The 19,154-nt window shown below is 39.4% G+C and overlaps 1 protein-coding gene across 8 annotated transcripts in view; it reads right to left on the reverse strand.

Annotated features, from left to right (window-relative positions):
* Window positions 1-19,154, reverse strand: part of brat (brain tumor) — a 545,260-nt gene that overhangs the window by 141,546 nt on the left and 384,560 nt on the right. The gene's annotated exons all lie outside the window — the stretch shown is intronic.

Consider the following 19,154-nt stretch of genomic DNA (forward strand, 5'->3'; position numbering starts at 1 on the left):
AATACATTAAATTGAATATAAACGTTTATATAATATCTATGGTACCTTCCTATACCTAATATCATTGTAATAACCTTAACCTATTTTCTATATATTACTGTTTCTAAAAATATTTCTCTTACACTCGTACTAACTTGCCTTCTAACTGATTCACTTTATGTGTGGCCAAACGTGTTGGACATTGCATTACATGTAAGATAATTGCACTTTAGTTTAGGGTTAACGGTTTAAATGCAACATAAAGGAAAAATGTAATACAAAACAAATTCCAAATGAGTACACAAATACTAAGCATGCATTCTTAAAGTACCAACAATGAGCTGTTCCTTATCAAATTGTGCTTTTTAATAAAAATCAACGGTTACAAAAAATTATTATAACCTTTATACTTAATTCTTTTTTATGTCACAGCGGGGTTTGGGCAACGGTCGGATCCATTATGTGGGTACATAAAGGTGATCGCATATATCCACCATCACGTGGCCTGCAAGAGCCGCAAAAGCCGTAAGAGACGCATTTACAATGAACCAAAAGCTTAAATTGCTGTAATCCGCTGAAACAGGTCGAATCTATATGGTGCAACATGCACATACAAATCTATACAACAGAGACGCATTTTTCAACACTAATACATACTACCAATGATATTACCAGCAAGAGTCGCGTTGTGCATTCGGGTGTCCATTTTGATGCAGGGATGCAAGCAATCTCTGTACCAATCTTTCGTCAAAATCAGTTAAGCGGATGGTTCGTGAAATGGTAACAGACATGGTTTCACATTTCTTATCTTAGTATGAATAAGGAAGTTATTAATTTCTAACAGTCCTTCCGGCTCTATCAGCAGTGTGCGATCTCCTTTAAGGCGTACCGTCTTTTGACCTTGGTTTTCGAAAAAAGGGAACCCAGGTAGCAACGCTCCGAACCGTCAAACGAGAACGAATGGTTTTAGAGGCGACCGAAATGATAAAAGAACATGATAAGAAAAAAATATCATGAGTCATTGTAAGGTTATTTATTTATTTCTGTTGAGGTATGAAGCAGGTTGAAATACATATTCTATACTGATTAGCAGTGGCGTGCAACTCATAGAGGCATAAAAGCGCTGCTTACCCAAGAAATAGTTAACTCGGTTGAAATTGCTCAATGCTCATTATTCTTTGACTTGCTTACCTAACTACTGCTTACCCTGGCTTTAAACCCTATGCACGCCACTGCTGATTAGATAATGCCTTCGACGTTTTTCAAAAATTCCAAGAGAACTCTTCGATTTTCCGGTATAAAGAGTTGCCTATTTGTGATGCAAGCTATCTATGTATCAAACGACAAAATTGGTTAATAAGCCGATGGGCCGTGAAAAGCTAGCAAACCGACAGACAGACAGACAGACAGACAGGCCATACAGACAGAAATACTTTCTTTTCCATTTATAATATTAGTCAGTATGGATTAGTTTCGATTACCGTCAATCGCAAAATTATCTAAAAAAACATTGGTCATAAAAGCCTAAAAGCCTATAATATGTTATTGTACCTACTATAAAAATGACAAATAGACCAAATCTAGAATCAAACCCGAGACCCTTCATTTACAGACTAATCCACGCTGCTACTGCGACTGGTAGGGCTATATTATAACTAATTCTGTAGTACCCAGTCTCTTGGTCATTTTCTACTATCACGTTCATAATAGAAAAGGATAGCACTAGATTTAGCCTAGATCTTTAGTCAATTAAGTTTAATTTCGAGATTGTGTCTAACAAAATAAGCAGAACATTAATTCAAGCAATTATCCTCACCCATTGTCAAAACTAACCCCCTATTATCATCAAAACAACGAAACACAAAATGGCAGTAACACGAAAATGCCGAACAATTATACAAATGCGGCTATTAATTACACATATAACAATATATCCACGGTGAATGATTAATTTCTGTCCGTTTGCGAAATTGCTGAGTGTTGAGCCTTGGGCGCGATACACCGCGTGATTACAGGCCGCATATCTGAGTAGGTTCCTGCGGTAGTGGCGCGATGCGTGAGGGGTGTGATGACATGACGTGACGCGAGAGCTCAGTGATTCGTCAACTTGTGACAGCTGTCACTCTCCCGCACCGCTGGAGCCTACTCTGTTCGCTATACCTATAGCAAGTAAATACGTAGACACTTCTCAAATAGAACGGAGTAATTACAACACCCAGCCTATTTTGGATTCCAAGCAATCTGGAGATGGTGTCCGCCAGAAATTTCGGCTTGGGCCGTCTTCAGCCAAACCTTCGGATTCAGCCAAAATGGTTCAAAGTTTTGGTATATATCTAGTAAGCACCTAAATTGACCGAACTGTTACGAATGCGTGAGTTTGCAATGAAAGACGCGACATTCGGGGGGCGGAGGCAGAATGCGACGGGTGCGTCGCGCGTTGTGTATATCCAATCCTTTACAGCCCGACCGAATTAAAACGGACCTTGTGGGTGGTAATGAACTATTAGAATGCGATCGTTTAACCTTCCTTTCACCCAACGCTTTAAGTGGTGGTCTTGAGAAACATCACGAATCACAATTATTTGGTGTACCTATACCTTCTAGTCATAGCTCTGAAGTTCGTCCTTCTTCGTTAGTTCTTGTTGTAACTACTTATTTGTCCTATTTTTTAGGGTTCCGTACCTCAAAAGGAAGAAAAGGAATGAATACTTGCAGGATTACTTCGTTCTTAGAAATCAAAGTAGGTATGTGTGTAACCTATTAAAATGAAATGCAGGGGCAGCAAAAACCTCATGGAGTCAAATGTTTTAAAACAACGTTAAATATTAAGACTCGCTGGAAGAAGATTTCAATATCTCTAAAATCTTTTCTAAAGGTTTCTGTAATTTTTCGTGACAGTTGCTGTTAACCCGTCGCGAGTTGCAAACTTTTATTTTAAAACTAGTTTATGGATTACAAAAATTACAAACCAATATTTTACCCCTTAGGCTTAGGGGTTGGATTTTCTAAAATCGTTTCTTAGCGGATGTCTACGTCATAATAGCTATCTGAATGTCCAATTACAAACAAATCCGTCAAACTGTTTAAGTTGTGTGTTAATAGAATAGTCTGTAAGTCAGTCAGTCAGTCAATCAGTAAGGTTTTCTTTTTATATATTTAGATTTATTTACAGACTAGCGCTTGGCTGCAATCAAACCTGCTGGCAAGTGATAGAGCCTAAGGTGGAGCGCGCTTGCCCAGAAGATGTCTTTAATTTCTAAACAAAATTTTAATAGCAGTGTTCGCACAATCATCATATTTTATTACGTTAACATTATAGGGTATTCCAAAGAAATACTATTATAAGCCCGTTTAAATACAGGGTGTAACTAGAACGCTAGCAAAAACGAAAACAGGTGAGAGTACTGATGATTACTGATATATGATACCACAAAAAAGAACGTCAACTCAAAAAGAAATCCTACATTTTGTAAAAGTTTACGATATAGGTATTGCAAATAAAACATCTGACTGACGCTAGAGGTCAACGAACGTTGCATAACTAGGCCACTCGGAGTCAATGCCGCGTCGTAGACGGACGGGGCGTTGACCCGAGTTTTGCACGCTACACATTGCGAGTTTGAAAAATACTAAATCACTAAAACTGCAAAATGAGGCAAATGGTTACTGGTATTGGATTGTGTTTAGGTAGTAGGTATAACAATAACGCTAAGTTTTTGCTAGTGTTCTGGTTACACCCTGTGTATACCTACTGCAATATGTAGCGTACGTCCATTACTCTGATGATTCCGAATTTCTCAAGCCGACAACATAGGTAGCAAAATTTTATTAGAATTCATACTCAAGTCAAAACATCTTAATTACACTGTCAAGTTGATTAAAATTGTTCATAAATCTGAGCTCGGATGCCGCTACGTTGCGCGTCGTTCAAACTTGCCCGCCCTATGCGCCCTTAATTTGCCTTTTCGGATAATTTACTGATGTCACTTTTGTATCGGAATTTTCATTAAGAGCGAGTCTCATACACTTTGGTATTTTAAAATGAGAGTATGTACGAAATATTCATCTAAATTTTACTCATACTGCGTGGGGTAGGTACTTTGTTTGTCCTGTATCCAAAATTTATTAAAAAAGGTTTCAATAATGAATCTGTGAAGGTTTTATTGTTGGTAGGTATCTACATTCTCATGTCGATTATAACATAATTTACCTTAGCCACGATCACTGATCCATGATCTCGCACTATTGCTGAGTCCTCATCATCATGATAAACCTATCACAGGATTTAACCGTTGTTGGGCCGTGAAAAGCTAGCAGACAGACAGACACACTTTCGCATTTATAATATTACTAGCTTATTCCCGCGACTTCGTCCGCGTGGACCACACAAATTTCAAACCCCTGTTTTACCCCTTTAGGGATTGACTTTTCAAAACTCCTTTCTTATTGGATGTCTACCTTTCCCTTTTATAACTTATGGATGGAAAACTTGAAAAATTATGTACTTTCACACTAAATTTCAACTCCTAGTTATCTATTAGGGGTAAGATTATTAAAATCCTGAAACCCGATCAACAACAGAGATACTCGTAGCTTGCATCCTGGAGACGGACGCAGGCTACTCTTTAGACAAATCTAGTCCCAGGTTTTAGGTTATACAACACTGAACACATGGTAAATGCATGGATTAGTTAATTTCGGTGTCACGACTCGCCGTCAGGTGCATAGTACGGTCTCAGCCTTATGGGTTTATATTTGGAATTCCGTTTGAGAAATACGTGTACAGCCGGTTGAGTGACGTCATATCCTGGCATCTAGACTAAGTACTCCCGAGCTATAAGTACGTTTGGTTTACATAATACCGAGCTCCTTAGTGCTGTGATCTTATAAGTGTCTTGTTAGAGTTAAGTCCAGGGTTCGAGCGACCTTGTTGACACTGGTCTTGTGAGTGGGCAGTCCTAGGTTTTATCCACCAAAATGACCCAGCATTTTAAAAATTTCATGATATTCAACCCATCGCCGGCTGACTACTGAGCAGAGGCACACGAGTAGATATATAGACCAGAGGGGAAGCTTCATACTAGCAGCTGGCTGTAGGTTCACTCACTCTAGCGCAGCTCACTCACACCACGACGTGTCACGGACGCTCCGTTTGCGGCCAAACTGGGCGCACGGAGCGTCCGTGGCACGTCGTGGTGTGCGTGAGCTAGTGTGAAGTTTCCCCTCTGGTCTATAATATCTACTCGTGTGGCAGGGGTCTCCTCTTAGAATGAGAAGGGTTTGGCCAGGGTCTAACATGCTGGCTTGGTGCGGCAGACTTTTAAAAACATTATTAGGAACTCTCAAGCATGCAGTTTTCCCCACGATATTTTATTTCACAAAGCAAGTAATGTTTTATTGCTCAAAACGCACATAACTCCGAAAATTTAAAGATCGAACCCCCGACTTCCCGAATATGAGGCAGACGTCTCAAGTCTTAACCACTAGGCTATTGCGGCTTCTAAAATAATTGCTTCGGCCTTTCTATTTTAGAAGGCAAGGGTAACTTTAATTATTAGTTAAAGAGATGTATTACAATAAAAAATCTATTATTCAAGCGAGCCGTTAAAATCGGACACACTCAATAAACTTCGCCCGGTCAAGGACCAGACGAAGGTGCAAACAACGGAATAAATACATGCGAAGTTACCCGCATTGACCGTTGACGAGGGTAACGGGTAACCCATTCTATTTGCGAACACCTTATGCGAGATCCAAGGTCACACGTACTTACAGTACGCGGCCAAAAGTTATGAACATCGATCTTAAGAAGGAGACAGCAGATTTGTAGAGCACTGTCTCGGTCGTTGAGACCGACTAAGCGTCATATGGGTATGAGCGACAAAGACAACGCTCTACAAAGATGAAATGTCATTGTACACAGTGGCGTGCAGGTCATAGAGGCATAAATGCACTGCTTACCCCAGTTGAATAGCTCAATGCATATTTTTCATAATGACCTGCCAGTTCACAGGCTCCTACTTAACTGGTGCCTACCCTGGCTTCAAACCCTGTGCACGCCACTGATTGTACATATAAGTGGGTATATCTATATGTATAGGTATAGTGCATACATTTTGAGAAGCTCTGTGTCAACTGTCATATCAAAAGACGATTTTAGTTGCAAATGTTCCTTAATCTAAGATTTTAGTCCTTTACTTTCGACATAAAAGTTGACCCATAGAGTTAATTTGGCGCGCGAGGATTAATTTTTTACAGACTATACCTATATTAATACTATATTTGTCATGTCAAATTATGATTAAACTAGCTTATGCTCGCGATACTTCGTCCGCGTGGACTACAAAAATTTCAAACCCCTACTTCACCTTCTTAGGGGTTGAATTTTCAAAAATCCTTTCTTAGCGGATGCCTACGTCGTAATAGCTAATCTGCATGCCAAATTTCAGCCTAATCCGCCCAGTAGTTTGAGCTGTGCGTTGATAGATCAGTCAGTCAGTCAGTCACCTTTTCCTTTTATATATTTAGACTAGCTTATGCTCGCGACTTCGTTCGCGTGGACTACACAAACTTCAAACCCCTATTTCACCCCCTTAGGGGTTGAATTTTCAAAAATCCATTCTTAGCGGATGCCTACGTCGTCTATAGCTATCTGCATGCCAAATTTCAGCCTAATCCGCCCAGTAGTTTGAGCTGTGCGTTGATAGATCACACAGTCAGTCACCTTTTCCTTTTATATATTTAGATTATGATTTATCAAACACGCTGTATACCTAATCGTCAAAAGGGTCAAGTCAGAGAATTGAATTTAATTACTAGCCGTAACAATAGATGTCTAGATAATGAAATGCTCTCGATCAAGCCTATTGTCTACATTAGATGTATTAATAGCTGAGGTATTATTGAACATAGATATCTAATTAATAGTGAAATACGTGTTTCGAATGTACAATGTACATTGTATGTCAAATCCACAGTTTAATAATATATTGTTAGGAAATAGAATAATAATCAATCAAATACACTTAATACTTAATTAGTCATTCATAAATAAACACGTACTAAATTATTCAAATGATTGATAGAATTGATTCTATAACACAGTACTTATAATTAACAACAAATTACCGGTACTTTAAATACAGATAGCTACCGCCTACTAATTCTTGCCCATTTTAGAGTTCCGCAATAAAATAAGGAACCCTTATGATTTCGCTTAGTCCACGTCACTAGACGATGCCCGCGAATTCGTCCGCGTGGATTTAGATTTTTAAGAATTCCGTGGGAACTCTTTGATTTTCCGTGATAAAAGCCACGGAAGCCCATGTCCTTCCCCGGGATGAAAGCTATCGCTGTACCAAATTTAATCAAAATCGGTTGAACGGTTGGGCCGTAAAAGGCTAGACGAATTCGCGGGCATCAGCTAGTAGGCCAGTAGTAGTTGGTCTCAAATAAGATATGAATAGGAAACCATTTGATATTTCCATTATACGATTCCTTTGAACAGGCTAATACCACAGGTTAATTCCTACGTCATTAGACGCTCGGGTTGAAAACGTTTGATGCTGTGCGAATCTATTAATTAATATTAAACTAAGTCATTCAATCCGTTCACAATGAACCTTACCTGATTGTAGGCCACAAAACAAACATCAGTATGCAGAACATAGAGATTTGCAAAATTGGTGATAGTGGTAGATAGGATAAAGCCAAAGATGTAACAAGTGAAGTGAAAGAGAGAAGACCAAAATTTTTAAGGTTTGTAACTCATTTCATATACAAGCTAGACCAGTGACACGCAGACAGAGAGACAGACAGTAGAGTGAAATTGCATCGTTGCAAATCGCTAATGCGCGTGGCCGCCATTTTAGTGATGTCAGCACTAGACTGAAGTTTCGAGCTGATGGTATATTTTTATTTCGGCTGACGTCATTTCGATGTTAATGAGACATAGTTCCAGTGCAATAGCAATTTTCGGGACTCATACCTTTTAATTACCTATTTATTTATGCATACCTATAACAATTAAATATTGAAATTACAAATCGAAAATATCATCTAAACCACCGCAACGAGGCAGGGTGCCCAGAACGCGGGCTGCGTTACCTCGTTGAATGGCCAGACCAATATGCTGACCGATGTCACTGCCAGCTTTACTTTTACCTTTTGGGTACGGAACCCTTTAAAATGTAGCAAAAAATCCGCTCTACGTTTTCAGTAAATATCCATGGTAGGAACACCCCCACACCGACCGTTGACGAGGGTGCTATTCTATTTGCGAACACCTGACGGCAGATCGGGGCACCTTTAAACATTTGCTCGACTTAATTAAGCAATTTAAATATGGAACGACGACGGTTACGTCTTCATTTGCATCTGTTGTTTTTTCATAAACTACCATTTTAATAAAATTACTACCATTTCAATTCATAATGACATCATCATCATCATGATCACTACAGAGCACGGGTCTCCTCTCAGAGTGAGACGGGTTTGGCTATAGTCTACCACGCTGCACCATTTGCGGATTGGTAGACTTCACACACCTTTGAGAACATTATGGAGAACTCTCAGCCATGCAAGTTTCCTCACGATGTTTACCTTCACCGTTAAAGCAAGTGATATTTAATTACTTAAAACGCACATACATATTCTTTTTACAGGGTTACCTACGCTGATATTATAAAGAGGTAAAGTTTGTAAGTTTGGATGTTTGGATAATCTCCGGAACCGATGATCTGATTCAGAAAATTCTTTCAGTGATAGATAACTACATTATGCCTGAGTGCTAGAGGCTAAATTATAATACGTGGACGGAATCGCGGGAAAAGCTAATAACTTAATAAGCTAACAAGTCCATCATGTATCGAAGCTACTATATTCAGTGTCTATGAAATTCTGTGCAGTCATCGATATAAATGACAAGATATGGTCAAGCGAACAAAATTTTTCACGGTTTTTTAAACAAATAAATCAGCGCCACCTCTTCAGGCCGATTCACACCGGCACGGCAGCGGCCGGCAGCGGCGCGGCGAGCACTTTCAGTGTGAAAGAATTTTAAACTTTATCTACATAATTAAAAGACCAGTATCGCTTGAAAAGTCCAAAAAGGTCGCGGGGCCGCCCGTGGCAGCCCACGGCTGCCGTCGGCGCCGCGCGCGTCTTGTCAGTGATACTGCTCGCGGCAGAATCTGCCGGCCTCGTCGCGTTGCTGCCGGCCGCTGCCATCCCGGTGGGAATCGGCCCTAAGATACTGATGAACGACCCGTTTGAAATCCAGACGTCTGTCACTGAGGTTGCATTGGTGCTAAAGCACCACTGAATCGGTGCCATTTTGTTTGTCCAATAGCCCTGTCCATGCGAAGTAATTTATAAGTCAATGAGTGCAGTTGACAACTTGACACCTATTATAAAATTTTGCAACGGGATGTCATTGTCAACTCTACGCGAAGTTGGAAACAATATAACTTAAGTCTGAACTAAGTCAACAAGATAATAGAAGTTGCCCAAACTACTTTACTACGGTTGAAACGTGGTTGAAACAAATAAACACGTACATTACATACAAACTGTAACATAATTTTTATCCTTGTAGACATCAGTTCTTGTCAGTTAACCGTGAACCTTATAGCTTGTCTCATAAAGTCTATGTTGCTATAAAATTCGACACTTACAACAACCTAATGAATTGAGACAGCATTGTTACTGCCTTCCTTTTATGCTTTCCTGGTACTTATTTTCTTACGGATTTAAGGATCCTAGTTTGTGACTGTATCTATCTATGGAGGAAAAGTGTGCGTGTTTATAAGTTGTTCGTGTTTATGTGTGGAATCACGTAAATCCGTTGCTCCGTTGCGACGTGATTGTAGGACAAACCAACGAACCAATAAACCAACACACAAACACACTTTCACATTTATAATATGGCCCTGATTTTCAGTAGGTACTGAAAAACAGAATGTACGATCCAGCAATACTTAATTGGTTAAAACAAGGTTGTACAGATCTAAAATTAATTCAAATTGCGTATAGGAACGGATTCAACCGGAATTATAATCACAATTCACAAAGCGAAAATCGCGAAGGTGGGCGTACCCAAGGGTTTAGGTTAATTACTACGGGACGGGTATCGCGCATGTTCGGTGATTAATTTAATATCCCAACCCGAATTTTAATAGGTAACCAATTTTAAAAATAAGGACAACCATTAGATATTAATTAGCTGTAATAAAATATTATTGAGTGAAGCTGTGATAGCCTAGTGGTTAGGACGTTCGCCTTCTAATCGGAGGTCGGGGGTTCGATCCCGGGCACGCAACTCTAACTTTTCGGAGTTATGTGCGTTTTCTCTATATATAAAAATGAATCTCTGAATGTGTTGCTGATCGCAAATCACGAGAACAGCTGAACCGATTTCGCTAATTCTTTTTTATAATATTCCTAGAAGTACGAGGATGGTTCTTACGGAGAGAAAAATTTAAAGTATTAAAAAAAAAACTAGTCATTAGATATTTATTAGCTGTAATAAAATAATATGAGTGAAGCTATGATAGCCTAGTGGTTAGGACGTCCGCCTTCTAATGGGAGGTCGGTGGTTCGATCCCGGGCACGCACATCTAACTTTTCAGAGTTATGTGCGTTTTAAATCACTTTCGTGAGGAAACCTGCATGCCTGAGAGTTCTCCATAATGTTCTCAAAGGTGTGTGAAGTCTACCACGCCGGCCATGTGCCAGACTATGGACAAACCCTTCTCACTCTGAGAGGAGACTCGTGCTCTGTAGTGAACCGGCGAGGGGTTGATCATGATGATGATGACTCTAATGTTCGGCGGTATTCCAATTAGATTAAAGCATGGGGTTATTCAAGGGGCGGACCAACAAATTCCTGAAAGGACGCATAGGCGGTTCTTCTGGTGCTGCAGATGTTCATGGGCGGCGGTAATCACTTAACACCAGGTGAATCGCCAGCTCGTTTGCTCTCTATTTTTATTTAAAACTAGCTTATGGCTCGCGACTTTTTTCGCGTGGCCTACACATAATATTTCAAACCCCTATTTCACCCCCTTATGGGATTGAATTTTTTCTTTTTTTTGCGGATTCTTTTCAAAACTTTTTCTTTGCGGATGCCTATGTAGCATGCATGTAGTAGTAGTAGCATGCAGATGCATAATAGCTATCTGCATGATAAATTTCAGCCCCGTCCAGTAGTTTGAGCTGTGCGTTGATAGATCAGTCAGTCAGTCAATCCTTTTATATATATTTAGAAAAAGAAAATGTTACATCAGTACCAATATTTATAAAAATGTTTAACATCAAAGACAAGTCTGCAAAGCAAATCTCTTTATTGCTAACAAAAAATGTTCTTAGAAAAATACAAATCAAAAAATTATTCTCGTTTCGCAATGGAAACAGGGACTCAAATCCATACTAATATTATAAATGCGAAAGTGTTTCTGTCTGTCTGTCTGACTGTCTGCTAGCTTTTCACGGCTCAACCGTTCAACCGATTTTGACGAAATTTGGTACAGACTTACAGAGGTAGCTTGCAACCCGGGGAAGGACATAGGCTACTTTTTATCCCGGAAAATTTATGAATTCCTACAGGATTTTTAAAAACCTAAATCCACGCGTACGAAGTCGCGGGCATCAGCTAGTTGTATCATAAAGTTAAAATCGCAGAGGTAAGGAATAAATGGGATGGGGTTAATTACTTTTGGGGCGGAAAAGGTTTGTATGCAAAATGATTATTAAAAAAACCGGCCAAGTGCGAGTCGGACTCGCGTTAGGCACAGCATTATTTACTATTCAGATACACGTTAGCCTTTGACTGCAATCTCACCTGGTGGCAAGTGATGATGCAGTCTAAGATGGAAGCGAGCTAACCTGGAAGGAGTAAGACAGTTTTTTATTAAACCCACACTCCTTTATAAAAATAAAATAAAATGTGTTAATGAACCAATAATTAGTATTTTCAATTTTCAAAGTAGGATAACTATACCACACGGGGTATCAGTTTATCATGACTAATATTCCCCTTTCTTCCCCTCCAATTAAGCGTAAAGCTTGTGCTAGGAATAGGTACGACGATAGTGCAACGGGTGGGGTTTGAACCGGCGAACTTTCGGGTTACACTCCTTTATTAACCGTTGAGCTATTGAGGCTCATATGTATGAAAGTGCTTTACGGTCTGTATATTCTAAAACAGATTTTTATTTATTTTTATGCATAATAGTTTTTTTGACCAAAATTTCGAAAAAAATACCCGAGTACGGAAACCTCGATGCGCGAGTCCACACTGGTCGGTTTTTAAAATTTAATATTTTAAGGGGCTTTTATAGGAAACAAGTATATAGGTATATGGTTTAATCTGAGTTTATTTCTAAAAATAATTTACTTATTTTGTAATAAGTAAATTATTTTTAGAAATAAACTTACTTAGCATAAATAATATCAACGTGCTGTGCCCGCTTCATCGTTTTTAGTCCACCGGTGGATCTTATTTGGGAATCTCATTTTGGGAGGTTCATACACTTCTGCGTCTTTCAACTCCTCAGCAAACTCCTGAACGCATTCCGTGACCTTTTCTTCGGTGACTCCCGTCGCCTCGGCGGTTCGCCTGCGTATATTCGACAGGGGGGTCAAATCCCCTGTAGGATTCAATGACTGAAGATATCTGTACTCGTTTCCCAGAAATATATACAGCCGCGCGATGATTCTTCTCTCCTATTCAAAAACAATAATCTAATTTCAACATACGAGTAACTTTTAACTCCTTGTTACGTAACGCTGACCACATACATATAGTCCGCCACAGGTCGACATGGCAATCGGGGTATGAGGTGGGGGGACGCCCGCACACTTCCGCACGAAGCCCACGCTCGCCCGCACCGGGTTAGCACGAGAGCTGTGCGGGTGTACGGGGCATTCCCTCCTCGACCTGTCGCGTACCTACTATATGTATGATTTTTGCAAATTGTGAACGTGGCTTTATGTCATAGTTACAGTCAGTAACACGGTGGAGATAAAGAATAGCAAATATAGCTGTTACAATGTAACTTACAAGCAAGCAAATTGCATTATGCTTAGCGAAAAAAGCTTAAATTATGAAGAAATGTGAATTATTACCTCTACAATAAGGTCTCTGTTTACGTCCGGCTCCGGTAATGATGATCCCATCGTATTCAATTTAAAGCTGCCTGATAAGAAGATAATACACGTATACGTGTTGTTGCGCCGAGCGCTCGAACGCGACTGAGCTACGGACACGGAGTTCGGAGTGCGGACTGCGGAGTGAGAGACGAGGGGAAGAGCAGGAGGGAGGCGAGTTACGCACACTCGTGTGTTATTCGGGATGAGGATTCCGATACTCCATACATCCAAATCTGTTCAGTTACTTAGAAGTTATGATTGAATAAAAATAAAACAAAAACATTTTTTATTTAATTAAACTTTTACAAGTGTTTTTTGTAAATTATAGACCAGCGCTTGGCTGCAATCAGACCTGGTCACAGAATATACAATAGTACTAACGTAACCTGGTGGCAAGTGATGATGCAGCCTACGATGGGTACTTTTGAATCGTCAAATGCATCTACCACACTGGTTAGGAATTTCCTGCCGTTCAGAACCAGCAAGAAACTCGGCGGTTGCTTTTTTCAAAGATTTGATATACAATGTTATACCATGAATAAACAAGACGTATTTACTGGTACAGTTCCGCGCATTGCTGGAACGAACTGCAGGTCAAATCCACGCTCTTTTATCATTTCGATAATCTTCGATTGTGTAATATGCTTTTTTCAGGAGCTTTCTTTTAATAGATTTTTTAAAGAAACTCTAAGTAGTCTACTTAGAGTTTCTTTTAGAGCTATTTGTGGGCAGTGGTGTAGAAATAAGGTTTATTTTGGTGTTGAGTGTTGACAGTTAATTTTACACCAACTCCAATAGAAACGATCCATTTACCAATTGATATTTGATACTCCCCTAGGACGTAGATTTAATTGAAAGCCGGTTTTACGTTCCCATACTCTCATTAATTTTAATTGGAACACGACAAATTTGTAATGCCGCCAATTATATTATATTTATTTCAAATAAGGACGGTAATGGACTGGAAAATTAATTAAACTCATCGATATAAAGGTCAAGCGAACATAATGTTTCACGGTTTTGGAACCAAATAAATCAGCGCCACCTCTTAGAAACTAATGAACGACCCGTTTGAAATCCAGACGTCACTGAGGTTGCATTGGTGCTAAAACACAAAAGAATATACCATAGGTACCATTCAAAAGAAAAATGGGTCAAACATTTTGAAGAGATTAATTGAAAATCCCATCCTTTTCCAAAACAATACCCTTTTAATACGAATTAAGTTGTTATCTCTTACGTTTCATTTAGCAACATTCAGTATTCAATTCTTATCATAAGAGTACATTCCCTATATGAAGTACATTCACAATTTCCTTTCTTCCAACTTCGGGAGGCCTTTTAAAAGCTATGCTAACGGAAGCACAGAGCAGCTTTGTCACAGAGCTCACGTAAATCACTACCCCTATTATAAATGTTAAAGTGTGTTTGTTTGTTGGTGTATCCTTCAATCACGTCGCAACGGAGCAACGGATCAACGTGATTTTTTGCATGGTCATGGCATTGTCGTATAAAAACCAAAGAGGTATGGGTTATAAAAAACTGCCGAACTCCTCCCAGGTTAGCCCGCTTCAATCTTAGACTGCATCATTACTTACCACCAGCTGCTCAATTGCGGTACAATGACAGCTACAATGTCACGAGCGCAATCACCTCTGATTGGTTGACGCTCGCTCACTATTGGCTACAATGCATTGTTGCAACAAGAATAGCACAAATTCAGCTAATCACAACAATTGAGATTGTAATAATGATTGATGCAGGTTTTACGAAATCGACCTACAGGTGAGATTGCAATCAAGGGCTTACTTGTATTGTATCTGAATAAATAAAATATAAAAAAGAATAGATAAGATGTATGAATAAAATCGTTCAGTCTCTGTGTCGCAATCAACCTGCGGGATCACCCTCCGTCCCAATCTTTGTAATTCTCGAGTTTCGGGCAAAGCTCAAAGTGCCTTCTTACATTACGATACTTCCAGACGACTAGTATCCTACGCGAGTCTCGAAGACGAGTTGCCAAGGAGTATCTCACATACATTTGTATGGCGATTCCCACACTTCGCTACCCGTATGCGTATCGTACGCGTCTCCTTCTAGTCTCGCGAAACCCGCCGTGTCGGTCGCCCGCGACCAGCGTATCCTACGAGTCTCGCCAAAATGGCGGCGGAACAGCAGTTCAATATTAAATTTGTTCAAGAAGTAGACAAATACCCATGTCTAAACAATTATAAATTGCCTGAATATATGAGAAAAGATAAAACTGAGGTTTGGGGAGAAACAGACTGTCACTGGAATCACTCGACATAATTACAAACGTGCTAGCGATGTGTGCTGCAAATGCAAATGACGAAATTTTCTTTGTTTTTAGTAGCTTTTAATGTACGAACCTCGAGTAGCAAACGTGTATTCTACTGGCATGCAACTGGGGTATCGCCTCATGCGATATGCGTAATGTAAGAAGGGCCAAAGTGCCCAGCCGAATCGACTTCCCAAATTGGCAACCATGACCACCCATCTATGAATATCAGCGGAACAAACATGTCTCGTTAGTTTAAGCGAAAAGTTTCGCTTTCATACCGACAATTATTACCCTCATCCAACTCTCAACTTTATCCCGCGCTAATAGAGTTTAAAATCGACCGGATAGTTTACGCGAAGTTATTCCAGCGTAATACAAATAGGGATAAGTCAAATTATGTATTTAATAACTTTTTTTTTTAAATAAAGAATATTAGCCATGTTAAATGACTAATATTCCCCTTTCCTCTCCAACTAAGCGTCAGGCTTGTGCTAGGAGTAGGTACGACAATAGTGCAACGGGCGGGGTTTGAACCGTCGACCTTTCGGTTTTCAGTCCACTCCTTTACCGGTTGAGCTATTGAGGCTCGTACCTTGGTACTTGGGTACCTTCAAGACAAGAGTGTATAGGCATCTTCTAGGCAAGCAAGCTCCAACTTAGGCTGCACTATCACTTGCCACCCAGGTCTGATTGCAACTAAGCGCTACTCTATAAATTTAAAAAAAAACCTCTCTACCTATTACGGTACATTAAATACAGCCCACTGACAGACGGACGTACAGAGGAAGTTTAGCAATGGGGTCCCGTTAGCACCCTTCGGGTACTAGATCCTACAAATGCCACACTTAGATAAACTTTAAGAGGTATAAGCTTAAACAATAAAATATCGAGTTTAAGATTTAAAATAACTTCTGTGATTAGATACCATAAATAAAACGGAGACTAACGAAGACAAATACACCACATCCTCCGCACATACCGAATATATCAACATCATCTTAATACGATATCTCATTAAATATATTTTCGAGGGTATTAATATTATAACTTCTCGCGTTACATCCAATCAACGAAGTGATTAAGCTGTCGTGAGATACAATATCGAATAAGTAAAAGGTTTGTGTTATTTACAACCGACGTGACGTGATCGATTCGATATTGCTAGGATTTGGTAACTGTATACCCTGAGTTCGAAAGAAATTCCAAAACTTAATTCGAGATTTTCTAATTCAATAAGGAAACTCCGTAAAATTGTTGTGGTATTACATAATATTATATTTTTCACTATGTAGGTAAAAACATTATAAAAATTATAAAAACACACTATAAACTCACTGATATCCAAGACTCATCTTATCACTACGTGATAATGAAAACTACTAGAAATTTGGTTTGTAGAAGAACAAAACTGAAACTATCTAGACGCAAAGCTTAATAATTGGTGATGGGCGCGGACACGTATCTCGGAAATCAGATTGAACTGTTGGGGTTCTAAGATGCAAACGAAGACCCCGCACTGGAAGCACGCACAGCTCAAACTACTGGACGGATCGAGCTAAAATTTTGCACGCATATAGCTATTATGACGTAGACATCCGTTAAGAAAGGGTTTTTGAAAATGCAACCCCTAAACGGGTAAAATAAGAGTGTGAAAATTGTGTAGTCCACTCGGACAAAGTCGTGGGCATAAGCTAGTAGATACATATTGTGAAAATCTTTTTAAGTAATCTTTTCAAGGCTTAAGATATAAAGTCTGTACGACGACTTGGTAATGTTTTTACAACTAGGTATAAAATTCAAGTTACATATTATTACTTTAAGGATTTCAGTATTAGTCGTGTCGTAATCGTAACGTCGGGTGTAAGTCGTCAATAATCCTGTTTGTAATTCTGTATTAAAGCCTATTCAGAGGTGCACATAATATGTATTATAGAAATTAATAAGGCAATCTAAATTCAAATCGATAATAATAATTAATAAAGGCATTTCTATATATTACTTATTTACACGATTACACGATTTTATCTTGTGATAATTATTAATACTAATGGTTTAATATATTCACAATTGTCAACTCCCAAAATATTAACTTACAATATAGGTCAAAAGGTTAATCTAAACATTTTTATCCAGGGGGCATAAGACCGTGCCGCGTATAAGTCCCTACAAGAGACCTATGTCCAGCAGTGGCCTAGATCGCTTGATAATAATCATAAAGAGGTCTGAATACCATTTCTTAACCAATCGCTACATTTTAAAGATTTTAATTTAGATTTGGAATGCATCATACAAGCATCAAGGAACAAAGCTCAAAATCGCGCGTCATCTACCTAAATATGCCACTTTCATACGGGCGAGTTGTGAACTTGTGATCACTTGTGAAGACATGACGATACGGGCACCCTCTGTGAGACAATAATTCATTAGCACAAATGCATTCAAAAACAAACCTTGTCATATTCAACATAAACTTGATATTCCAGTGTGTTGGAACAAAGGATATGAACAAAGAATTCAACAGATGGCACTGCGATAGAGTAGGTTGGGGATTAGCTGTATTCATTATGAAAATAAAGGGTCAAGTATTACTTGATGTGGTAATTTTCCCTTGACAAGGGGAAGTTGGGGAAATTAGGCGCTGCTGCTTACGTCGATTTACATAATGTTTACCTAACAAAGGCCTGGACATACGAGAAGCGCGGAAGAAAACACGCCATAGATAACTAATTAGGTACACTCTACGAGGGTTCCAGACACGCCTCTGTCTGAGAAGAGCTCACAACAAACTCAGCCGGTTGTAGCCACATTTCAGTGGAGTGGAGTAAGTAATTATTTTTCAAACATTTCTTTTTTTACTTAAACTGCTATTTTTGGAATAGTATACTGTAATTAAAATTCGATTTGGCTCTAAGCGGTATAATTGTAAAGGTGTAATAACTACACTAACTACTTTGTGCATGTTTTTATAGTAAAAGCTAGAATTATAGGTACTTTTCATGTATAATTTTCGCAGTGGTAAGCGCTGTGGTCTTATTAGAGGACGGTCCCGGGTTCGATTCCTGGCAGGGATTTGGAATTTTATAATTTCTAAATTTCTGGTCTGGTCTGGTGGGAGGCCTCGGTCGTGGCTAGTTACCACCCTACCGGCAAAGCCGTGCCGCCAAGCGATATAGCGTTCCGGTACGATGCCGTGTAGAAACCAAAGGTGTATGGATTTGATAAAAACTGCGATACTCCTTCCAGGTTAGCCCGCTCCCACCTTAGACTGCATCGTCACTTACCATCAGGTGAGATTGCAGTCAAGGGCTAACTTGTATCTTAATAAAAATAAAAAAAATAAAACATAACTAGATGATGCCCGGGACTTCGTCCGCGTGGATTCAGGTTTTTAAAAATGTCGTGGGAACTCTTTGATTTTCCGGGATAAAAAGTAGCCTATGTCCTTCCCCGGGATGCAAGCTATATCTGTACCAATTTTCGTCAAAATCGGTTGAACGGATGGGCTGTGAAAAGCTAGCAAACCGACAGACACACTTTCACATTTATATTATTAGTATAGATAGGTACTACATAACATTTCAATGTAACTAAATGGCCTCCCACCATACCAAACCAGCAATTTAGAAATTATAAAATTCCGAACCTCAGCCAGGAATCGAACCCGGGACCTCCCACTAATAATACCACAGCGCTTACCACTGCGCGTTGTCGACAGTATGTTGTA

Source organism: Maniola hyperantus, chromosome 22 (assembly GCF_902806685.2).
Source record: "Maniola hyperantus chromosome 22, iAphHyp1.2, whole genome shotgun sequence".
NCBI lineage: Eukaryota > Metazoa > Arthropoda > Insecta > Lepidoptera > Nymphalidae > Maniola > Maniola hyperantus.